The sequence below is a fragment of the Brienomyrus brachyistius genome, chromosome 7 (genome assembly GCF_023856365.1).
Source record: "Brienomyrus brachyistius isolate T26 chromosome 7, BBRACH_0.4, whole genome shotgun sequence".
Taxonomy (NCBI): Eukaryota; Metazoa; Chordata; class Actinopteri; order Osteoglossiformes; family Mormyridae; genus Brienomyrus; species Brienomyrus brachyistius.
In genome coordinates this window covers 31989273-32000406 of record NC_064539.1, presented here as the reverse complement: position 1 = coordinate 32000406, position 11134 = coordinate 31989273, and the positions used below count along the sequence as shown (strand labels likewise).

Here is an 11134-nt window from a genome sequence, read left to right as displayed (position 1 = left end):
GAGTCTAAACCACGCACCTGGATCAGCAAGGCATCCTGGTGCGGAACCGGGGACGCGATGACACCGGCTTCATCGCATTATAGAACCCGCCCATTATATATTATATATACATATACGTATACATATATTAAGGGCGTAGATTTGGGTATGGATGGTAGGGACATGTCCCGACCAACAATATTGGTCGGGACATGTCTCCGGGTAGGTTGTTGTGTGTTGCGTGAACAATGCACCACTGTAAGTTAAGGAGACTTCACGGCACGTGAAGCCTCAGAAACGTGTGTGTGTGTGTTTAGGGGGACGGGGGGTTCAGGGTTGATTTGGTCCGCACCAGTGTTGAAACCAAATCCACGCCCTCGATACAACCACACACACACACTGGCATTGCGATTTGTAACATGGATGGATAGCGATACAAAATGCTTAATCAGCTAAGAATAAACAATTATGAGTAAGCACTTTTTGCCCCAGTATGCATGTATGTATAAAACATGTTATCGTCCCAAACTTCAGAGTAAACCGGGAAATAAAAATTATCTCCCAGATTAATCAGCACCTTGCAGTGCTGTACAGCTCAGTACGTTTCTCTCAGCTATTTATTCTTATTAACCAGACATGTAGTGCACAGCTGCGGTTGGTTCAATTAAACGAGCAGGCGCCCCCGCCCCCGTAGAAATCCCTTTATAGCGCCCCCTCCCGGCGATCCTCCGCAGCACCACCTGACCCTGTTCAGCTCCTCCCCCGGGTGCCTAGCAGCTCCTTTCTTTTTATTGCCAGCAAGACAAAATGGTGAGGTGTCCACTGCTTCAATCTAAAGCGATCCTTCGCCATGCAGATAATAAATCTCCGTAGGATCGACGGGGATCGGGAGTTGAAAGCCATGCCAAGCCGCCCGGGTGAATATTAAACCGACCCCATTTCTCATTTTAAAGCATAAAAATGTCGGACCTCATTAAGTCGGACCTGGGATTAAGTATGTATGCATGCACGGATTGTTTTTTTTCAGTACGGAAAGAATTTTAATTATGTATTTGTTCAGACATGCATTGTTATTTGTCCCTAATTCGATATCTAACGACACTTAGGGCTTGTGCTCAGAATAGCCATGTGTTACTTTACCGACCATATCCAGATTCTCGTATAGCATTATGTATGTCCGTTTAAATTAATTCTGTTTCTTATATTATGAATGTAAAACTGCAATATGTAAGTTCCTCGGGTCGTAGTGTAACCACTGCCTGAGAGGCCGGTGTGTAATCTAGCTTCTGATAAAAAAGTAGTAAAATTTTAATACTTAAAGTAATTGTCCTGGCCAGGCTTGTACAGTAAGTGGCACCTTCCTATGCAGTAAAATTTCAAGGCCCCTGATCTGTGGGACAGGATGAAGGAGGATGTGCTCAAACAGCTGGATGACTTAAAGATGGAGCTGTCCCACCAGCCTGTCTCCAAGGTAACCAGGGGTGGGGGGCTGCCTGCACATTGTCCATGATATGAGTGATATGTATGAACTGCTTATGCGTAAACAGGATGGTATGGAGTAGTGTCTCCGGGTAGCTTGTTGTGTGTTTTGCGTGAACAATGCACCACAGCAAGCTGAGGAGACTTCACGACAATCAGAGCGTTCCTGAAACATTTTAGGTTCAAATAGCTGATCTCAAAGCAAAGTGCAGTCTGTATAAAATGTGCCACAAAGAGGTGTCTGATAACCTCATAGCTAGGCATGATGTTCCTGAAGTCACTCAAGTGCTTGATATCATTACCAGAATAGCATATAAGATTCTAACAGATCCGGATGCTGTTCAACCAAATAGTTCAGTATTAGTTCGAATAATAGATCTCATGACCATAGGTGGAAATTGGCAGGAGAACATTTTAAACTGGACTCGAGAAAGCACTTCTTTACACAGCATGTAGCGTATGGAATTGTGTTCCTTTTGGGTTTTAGCTTGCACTGCACTTTATGTTCTTTAAGAGGGTTGTTGATTAGATATTGTCGTGTCTGTGAGGATGAAATAGAGCTGATTCCATAATACCGGGCGTCATTGGAGGTTTTGGGCCCCCAACCCAGACCAATCCAATTATATTTCACATTTGCCACTTCATTCTGCCACTAGTATCATGGCAATACGAATTCATGATGATGTGTTGCTGCTGAACCTGTTCATGGATTCCAATCCGTCTTGGTGTATTTGGGGTAGATTTTGGACCTTGCAGGATGGGTCTGCCAGGTTCTTAACAGCATGTTCTGTTATCCTGCAAGACCATCACCCAGCTCTGCTCCTCACTCCCGTGGAGTCGGTGTGGATGTATTCTTGCTAAATGCACCCCATGGTGGGGAGGGTGGCCGGTCCTTCCAGAGGGTCACAGTTTTGGCTCATCAGCCAACAGGTTTAGGCTCTAGTTGTGCTACAGATGGCTTATCGGCGAGTGGGAAATCTCAGAAGTTTAAGCAAATATTTCACTGTTAGTTTGTGCGGAACTCATGAATATTTATATGATTTTATATATATTTTTCTTGCTTTGCCACATCATGCTTTCTATGTTTTCTAGCCATGTTGTCCGTAAATCCATCGCCAGAGTCCTGACTTATCCACCAGGCTGAGGGAGAACTTGAGGAAGCATTATAAGGTACAGCCCATCTCACACTGCATGGACTTCCAGGGTCACATGCCCACTTTGCCCACCTCTGGGTTGTCTTCTGCTTATTCTCACAGACCCTTCCAGCTGTATTGACTTGAACAATTTAAGAATAAAGTCAAACATTTCATGGACAACCCAGGTTTTGGATGGATGTGTTTCATTTGGCTGACTAAGAGTTTTGAAGCACGTGTCTGTTCTGCAAGACCATCACCCAGCTCTGCTCCTCACTCCCGTGGAGTCGGTGTGAATATATTCTTGCTAAATGGATCCTTCTGCCCCCCATGGTGAGGAGGGTGGCCGGTCCTTCCAGAGGGTCACAGTTTTGGCTCATAAATCTGGAAACTCAGCCAACAGTGTTTCACACGCCGACACCCAGCATGTATTGGGTGAAGGGTGTCAGACTGCCTGGCCATTGCCAACTTGTTTATTTTCATTGTTTGATTTCAGGGTAAAAAGTCCAAGCATCTGTATCTGAGGCCCAAGAAGATGCAGCTTTGACTTAACCAGCATACGGAGGGTTTGATGACCAAGAAAACGCAGCGGATGTTACAGCTGTATTCCACCCACGAGTTTGCAGTCAAGGACTAAGCAATCTGAAAATGACATTTCCATGTAAATATATGGTGAACTAATCAAACGTGGGACAGCACTAAAGTCAAAAGTAAACAAAAATTTTTTTTTTTCAAAAATGTGCTTTGTTTTAAAACAAATCTCCACAGCCTTAAACAATGTACCCATTATATGGTTCTAGCAGCATAAGGCAAAGCTTAAGTGTCTCACCTGATGTCCGACTTTTGCTGAACTCACCCTATTGTATCTGTATGGAATACAGTGAAAGAAAGTGGCACTCGATTCTAGATCCTGCTGTTCTTGGGACTCGGTTAGCGTATAATCCAGCTTTGCGCTCTGGCCTCCTTGGAAGAGGCTCCTGTACATCCACGGCTTGTATTTTGATGAGGAGTTAGAGGATGGATGGATGGATGGTTGGTTTAAGGGCTGCTTGGACAACAGGTTAGGATTGTAGATGCTGTATCTCCGGCTACGGTGGATGGGCTCTTCCTCCAGCTGCTCCGCCCCTCCAGCATGAAAATTGATATCCCACCTTTGGGCTTACAAAAGAGCACACAACACTTTATGAATTCGATTTTATTTCTAAAAATCAAAGCACACTTGATTTGATGCTTCAGTGATGAATATCATGGCAAACCAAATGTACTTTTTGAATGATATACAATGGGCTGCAGTGAAGGAATTCACTTGTCAAATAAAGATTCTGTCTACCATACAGTGGGTCTTGCTAGCTTGCCTAGCAGAGAAGCATGCCAAGCAGGTCCTATCTGTCCTCCATGTGCAATCTTCAGAACATGTTCTCCTCTCCTGTCCTGTCAGCAGCCCCTTTTCATTGAACCACAGTCTTCTATTTATCTGAGCAGTCAAATAAAATTTAAGGAAACCAGCAAACTAATTCATCCATAGATGGCACGGCAGCAAGTCAGGTCACCCGGTCTGTTACCTGAATATGCCTCCAGTCATGGTACATTCACCTTCTCCAGTACATAACCTACTTGCGTTTATCTGATATTTCCCCGTACCGCAGCTTCCTGAAAAGATAACAGGCCATGTTTGAACTAAATGGAATCATGGATGATCTTTTCTCATTATCGAGAGGCATCTGAAGTGTAAACTGAGATAAGGGATTTCAGGACACTGCCCTTTCTGTCCGTGACACAGAAGCTGTTGAACATCCCTGATCTGCTACAGCTTCACAGGAGAGCAGGGTATTCATGTCCACCTACGGTGGCACTGTGGGATCAAACCTCAGCAATTATGGGTATTAATCCTATTCCCATTGTTTGTATTGATTTTCCACAGATTTCCTCCAGTTTCCTCCTGCAATCAAAAAAACATGCAGTCTGGTGATCTGCTGTCTCTGAATGTGCATGTACGTGTTCTGTGATGGATGGATGTACCGTCCAGGGAGTTTCGCTGTTTGAATAAGCAGTTATGGAAGGTGAATGGGTAGATGTAAAATAAGGCCTGTACAGGCAGTCTCCCAGTTTCAATCATGATCCATTTCGTAAGTCTGTCTTTAAGTTGAATTTGTAGTTAAGTCCGAATAGGTGCATACAGGTTTTATTTAGTGTCAATTCATCAAATGCTTGTCTTAGTATTTAGTGTACATTTACTGTATTGTAACTCTACCTGGAGCTGACAAAACGCCAAAACCTCCAATGTTTTCATGAATGTCACAAAGTAGTGTGTGTGTTCGTTATTATGACCCAGTGTATCCACCTCAAATTTGAAAATTAATCTGATAGGCTTTATGGCAGTAAATACAAGTTTTCCATCAACCGAACATTCTTAACTCAGGGACTGCCTGTACTTCACTGCTACGAAGCCACCAAAAGTCGAAAATCCATCTCGGTACTTTCTATAACTTGCTTTAAGTTAGCAATCGGAAATCACATAATGCTCGACTCACTCTGATTTGTTTCTGCTGATAAAGGCCACAGTACAGTAATTTGCTATAGAAGAGTTGCTGTGTTACTGGCTTAGGAATTGCAGATGTTCATCATTCCAAAGCATTACAGTTAAATTAGCCACATGGTTCATTGTTCTTTTTTTTTTTTACAACGGAATAAGGGCTCAGTTCATGTGTGGTGAAGGATGACAGGTCAACTTGGGAAGCCATCGTACCCTAAACGTATCACATCTCGGAGCTGTAATTCACTGTCCCGGATGAGGAACTCCCATTATCTGTATAGCAGGTTAGGGTTTGCAAATCATAATGCAAATTTTGTACAGTCTGAAAGTAATTCACAAAGGCCTATTGTACGGTTACAAGTCATGTTGTAGCTGTAGGATGGGGCAGAATTTGTGTCCTTGCATGCAGACTTGCAAATAGCTCACGGTAGCATTGACTGTAGCCAATACGACAGATATAATATGGGGGGGGGGGTTCATGAGGTGTCGTTGTTGTTGGGCTAACAGATGTTGAAGGTTACCTTGGTCCCATACAAATGTAAATTACAGATAAATGACCTTGAAAGAGCAACTTTAAGCATGGAGCGAAGTACACCGGAAACCATGTGCCTGGCAAGGGGATAAATGAGAAAGTGGGATTGATATGTGTTTCCAGGGGGCTGGAATTACTGTAACACACATGGGGCACCAAGGGACAACAGAACAGAAGGCCAGGATTCTAGAACATTCTGACCTCAGAAGTCATATCAGATTTTCAGAAAGCCTCTTAAAACTCATTTATTTACTTCCTTGCATATTCAAGGAAGCCCTTTTACCATCCAACTTTTTTCTGCAAGCCTGGCCCTCGCCCTGGAAGGAACATCTAGGCTTGTGGCTGGCAATGGATTCCACAGAAGTGACCAAATCCAACAACATACATGAGTTCCCTCCCTGCCTCTACAAGGCCTCTCTGTCCTCCTCGGTAGATTGACTTCATCCCTGAAAACAGACCTATCAGTCTCTGATAGGCTGACCCGCCACTCAGCTGGGCTGTCTGGTCATACATGGTGTGTGATTATGGGGAAGGAATATGGGTCAGACAGTGGAGCTTATTGGGACGGGAGGTGGTACAGATGGCACTCAGCTGAGAGATTTGCCACCGATCAGGGGCTGGGTTTCACATCAGGACGGCTAGAGCTTGCGATGCATAGCAAAGTCAGAATACCAGGAGCATGATGGTGTTTCTTTGAATTCTCATGCTGAGCTCTAATTAATTTGCACTTGTAAAACACCCTGTCACCAATGCGGCAGCAAACGTGTTTAACGGGCAGTTTCAATATTATATCTATCCACAAGGGGGAGCCAAAGATCTATGGTATACAGTGACATTAAGCATTGGCTGACAGTTTAAGCTGCTTTTCACTTATGCCACTTTCAATAGACTGAAGGTCTGTTGAGAGTATGAGATACTCACATGAGATGAAGGAGAGGCTGGATCAGGCGTATCTCAAACCAGTTTGGACTAACATATTTATTGGTCTCCACATCATCACTAGATGACACCTAGAGGCCTCCCCAAGTGTCAGTGCTGGCTCTGAAATCCTCCCACACACCATAAAGTACCAGTGATGATGTCACACCCTGCATGTGGTTTAAAGGTATGAGATGATGTCTTCTGCTTAGGAACCGCCATATGGTGGGAGAACCTCCGAAAGGTAACATGCGACTCTGACACCAGGGATGGGGGCGTAAATGAAGAGCTGTGCAAGAGAGTGGGGGGGGGGGGGGGTGGGAATGGGCGCCAAGCAACAGGTTCATTCCCCTGGCTGCTTGCTGCTACTGCGCCCCGGAATGCGACGCTACTGTTGCGCCTCAAAATGCGATGCTGCTGCTGCATCCCTGAACATGACCACTGCTGCAGATCCTGCTCCATAACTGAATGTAACGCTGCTGCGCCCCTGAGTCTGACCGCTGTCCCCCCCCCCTCCATCGGGCTCAGGCTGCTGCGCCCCTGAGTCTGACCGCTGTCCCCCCCCCCTCCATCGGGCTCAGGCTGCTGCTCCCCTGAGTCTGACCGATGTCCCCCCCCTCCATCGGGCTCAGGCTGCTGTGCCCCCCCCCTCCATCGGGCTCAGGCTGCTGCTCCCCTGAGTCTGACCGATGTCCCCCCCCTCCATCGGGCTCAGGCTGCTGTGCCCCCCCCCTCCATCGGGCTCAGTCTGCTGCTCCCCTGAGTCTGACCGCTGCCCCCCCCCCCCTCCATCGGGCTCAGGCTGATGCTCCCCTGAATTTGACCGCTGTCCCCCCCCCTCCATCGGGCTCAGGCTGCTGCTCCCCTGAGTCTGACCGATGTCCCCCCCCCTCCATCGGGCTCAGTCTGCTGCTCCCCTGAGTCTGACCGCTGCCCCCCCCCCCCTCCATCGGGCTCAGGCTGATGCTCCCCTGAATTTGACCGCTGTCCCCCCCCCTCCATCGGGCTCAGTCTGCTGCTCCCCTGAGTCTGACTGCTGTCCCCCCCCCCCAATCGAGCTCAGGCTCCTGCTCCGACTGCCTCCTCTCACTGCCTTTGGTTCCACATCACTTGGTACAGAGAAAACTGAAAGTGGGACCCGTGAAACACGCTGGCGATCTTGAAAAGGGTGGGGGGGGGGGGGGGGGGGGGGGGGGGGTACGTGTGAGGCCTATGAGCTGTGGTGGACTGATCATCATGGTCGTACCTTGTCCTGTCCATTGTGCCTCCTGTAGATGTATCTTACTTCAAGTACCTTTGATGATAGACGTGCAGACTGTCATTACATTTTGGAGACTTGTAGAAGTACCAAGCAGTCTTCACAAATGAACTCCCAGTGGGTATAGTGATCTCATGTGGCTTCTCTGGTACCTTATATATCTGATTGGTGGCTCCAACTTGGCAAACAAACAGGCTGAACATAAAGCCAGTTCTAATGGGGTTCTGAGGAGCAGGCGCTGGAGACGGCAGAATACACCACCTGACTGAGACATACTGACTGAGACATATGCTGTGTTCACTGCCGGTTAAGGCTAAAACACCTGCTACTCCCCCCCCCCAATTGACAAGCCTAATCACCTCAGGAAGGAAAAAACTGCTCAGGTTGTCTTATGGGACTGTACCCAGACCTTTAGATGCAAATGAGGCTTTGAATCCCACAATGGTGTGGTTTCCTGGGCACTGTCCAATCACTGTAGGTTTTCAGGGCACTGTCCAATCACTGTGGGTTTTCAGGGCACTGTCCAATCACTGTGGGTTTTCAGGGCACTGTCCAATCACTGTGGGTTTCCTGGGCACTGTTCAATCACAGCAGGTTTTCTGAGAATTATCCAATCGTTGCAGGTTTCTGGGTTGTTCCTGGTGTTCCAGGCTTTAAAGCACTAAGCTTACATAAAAATTGCACATAGGACAGGTTTTGTGGTAACGCATGTGAGGTATCAATTGAAACCTCAATCAAACAATGTTAATTCCTGCAGGTAGGGCTCTTACCAGACCCTTTCTGTTTCACTGTAAGGACAGCTAGGCCTGGCTGAAGCACATTTTTACCTCTGGGTACAAATTGCCAAGTTGAACAGGTTTCCTGCCCAGGAGGTCATGGGTATCTCCAAGCCGGGCGTAGGGGGGTTATATGCGTCGCTAGAACACACATCTGAAGTTGCCTCCTTGAGGACTTCATGGGGGTCAGGAGACAGTCCACCCCTCTCTGTAAAGGATCGCAGGTCCCACAGCAGCAGGACTCGCATCCTTATTGTTTCAGGCAATGAGTCTGATTCCAGTTCTGATTACGTGAGTCTTGAGACATTGGATCAGTGTTCGGTGGGGGCGTGTCAGATTGCTCGCTTTTTCAGGGTGCTTTGCGTATTCCAGCCTGCTTCCCCATTAATGACCCGCTTTCCCGACTGTGGGATACGGAGCAGGAGGATGGTTCTCCATGGAGGCTTTGGCACTCTCCACCGAGTCCTTAGCCAGATCATATCAGCTCCTCCTTTAACGGGGCACCAGGCTGCAGGATCTCAAATTCAGGCACCGTTCCTCTGCCTTGTCCTGTCCTGTTATCATGTTGCTTCACTGGTAACATTATCCAAACTATCTTTCAGGTTCACCCATTTATTTTACTGCATTTGCTCAAAGTTACAATAGCTGACATGTGCAGTCTTGTTTAGAGATGTTCTGTGTACACCTGAGAAAACTAGCTCTTTGTCTGTTGCTCTGAGACCACGGCGCCTGGCTCCGGCGGGAGTTCACGTGCTTGCTTGATGCAGCGAGGCACTGGATCCGTGCGCAAAGGCAGTTTTGGTACTTCATATGACTGTCCACTAGAGGGAGCTCGCACATATAGATAAGATAAATCTTAATACAAACATAACTCGTCGTGGTAATGATGAGTGCATTTGACGTCCATCAAACTTAACAGGGTGAAATGTGACAGCATAAACTGAGGATGTTATATTGTCTAAAATGAATTTTAGTGAGATATAACTGGTACTTTGAAGAGGTATCTTTTTTTTGAAGAGGTTATTTTTTTCAATATAAAAACAAAACTAAAAAAATTTAAAACTATCAAAATGATCAGCATTAACAAAAAGTAAGAGTACAGCTGTCATGATGGTTAGTTAATATTCACAATTTTAAGGGCTTTACTATTTCACTACTCAAGAATTTTATTGAGATGATTCCACCTAATCCCCAAGGTGAAGGACAGAAAGACAATGGTGCTTGTTAAAGTACGTCCTCAGACAGAATGCTTTGGAAAAGCATATAAAAAGTGCATCAGTGGAGGCTGTGACTGGCTTCAGGGTGCAGAACAGCCCTGTAGCGAGTGGCCGGGCCCTGGAAATTCCTTCCAAATTCCTTCACAAAACTATTCCTGAATTCCCATCCGTGACATACTGTCACAAGCAGGGGCTCATGAAGGTCAAAGGAGGTAAATATGAGAGTAAACAGTAAACAGGAGAGGAGTGTGTAAAATAAACACAGGGACACATGGAGCAGAGAATTGGACCACACTGTCTATGTCTTGAGAACCAGACTGCACTGTCTCAGACTCAAGAACCGGAACGCAATGTTTCTGGCCTGACCTGAAACTCAGACGAGGAGGGTGGGGGGGGTAAGGGAAAAGGTGGCCATTACGAGGGGGGAGCAGGGATGGGCCACACAGTGCAGTAGGTCACTTTCAGACACAACGCCGGACTGTTTGTGAGATGTCAAATGTTCATTGTTTTAAAGAGCCTGTGTCTGAAGGCAGTGGAGTGCTTCTGGGCGGATTTATAGGACTCACACACTGTTGTATGATGAAAGATGAAGAATAGAGGGAAGACCTCTGTTTCAGGATGCCGGCTGGTATGAACATCATTTAATAGACCGAATCATCCACAGAGGAAGGAGTCATAGCAGCCCAGTTGCTACTGAGACCTGCTCAACAACGTGCTTCTAGAGCCAGTAAGATGTATATCCGTCAGTATGGGGAGCACATGGGGACCAGCAGCCTGCCACAGGGCTCGTGATATGTGGGGGGGGGATTCTCCATCCAACAGTGTGCAGAACCTCCTCCCCCAGTCACAGGGGTGCTGCTCCCGGCCTCCTGTTCACTTAACGGTTGTGATCAGATGGCCTCTCATTTCATCACCCAATGTAGGGGGGGGGGAGGCCTGGGGGGCTCTTCACCTTCATCACCCCATTATAAAGGCCCCCAGCACTTTTCAAAGTCATGTGCTCCTTCACCTGCATTTCCTTTTGCTCACTTACTGCTGCTCCTCCAGCCATCCTGTGCTTCTCCACCCCGGCCTGCCACTTCCTGTCACTCACAGACATGCCCTCTCTCTGCCAGCGCTGCAGCCGCCCTGTCCCACCTGTGGGTGGGGAGGACATCCATGCCACGCTTCCCCGCTTCCTTCATGGCTCTACCTGCCAACCTGCTGCATCCTCAGCCTCAGATCTTTGCTTAATCTAGTCTCTCCTCTTTCTTTCACTATTTGTCCTTTGGCCGGTGGATGAAGTGTGAGTTTTTTTTTATTGTGGCAC

The 11134-nt window shown here is 47.0% G+C and overlaps 1 long non-coding RNA gene across 1 annotated transcript; it reads left to right on the top strand.

Moving 5' to 3' along the window:
* Positions 1 to 203: 203 nt before the first annotated feature.
* On the top strand, positions 204 to 3925 carry LOC125746105 (uncharacterized). The gene is made up of 4 exons (XR_007398848.1): positions 204 to 896; positions 1349 to 1450; positions 2551 to 2628; positions 3088 to 3925. It is a non-coding gene; the product is annotated as an uncharacterized LOC125746105 (long non-coding RNA).
* Positions 3926 to 11134: the final 7209 nt, after the last annotated feature.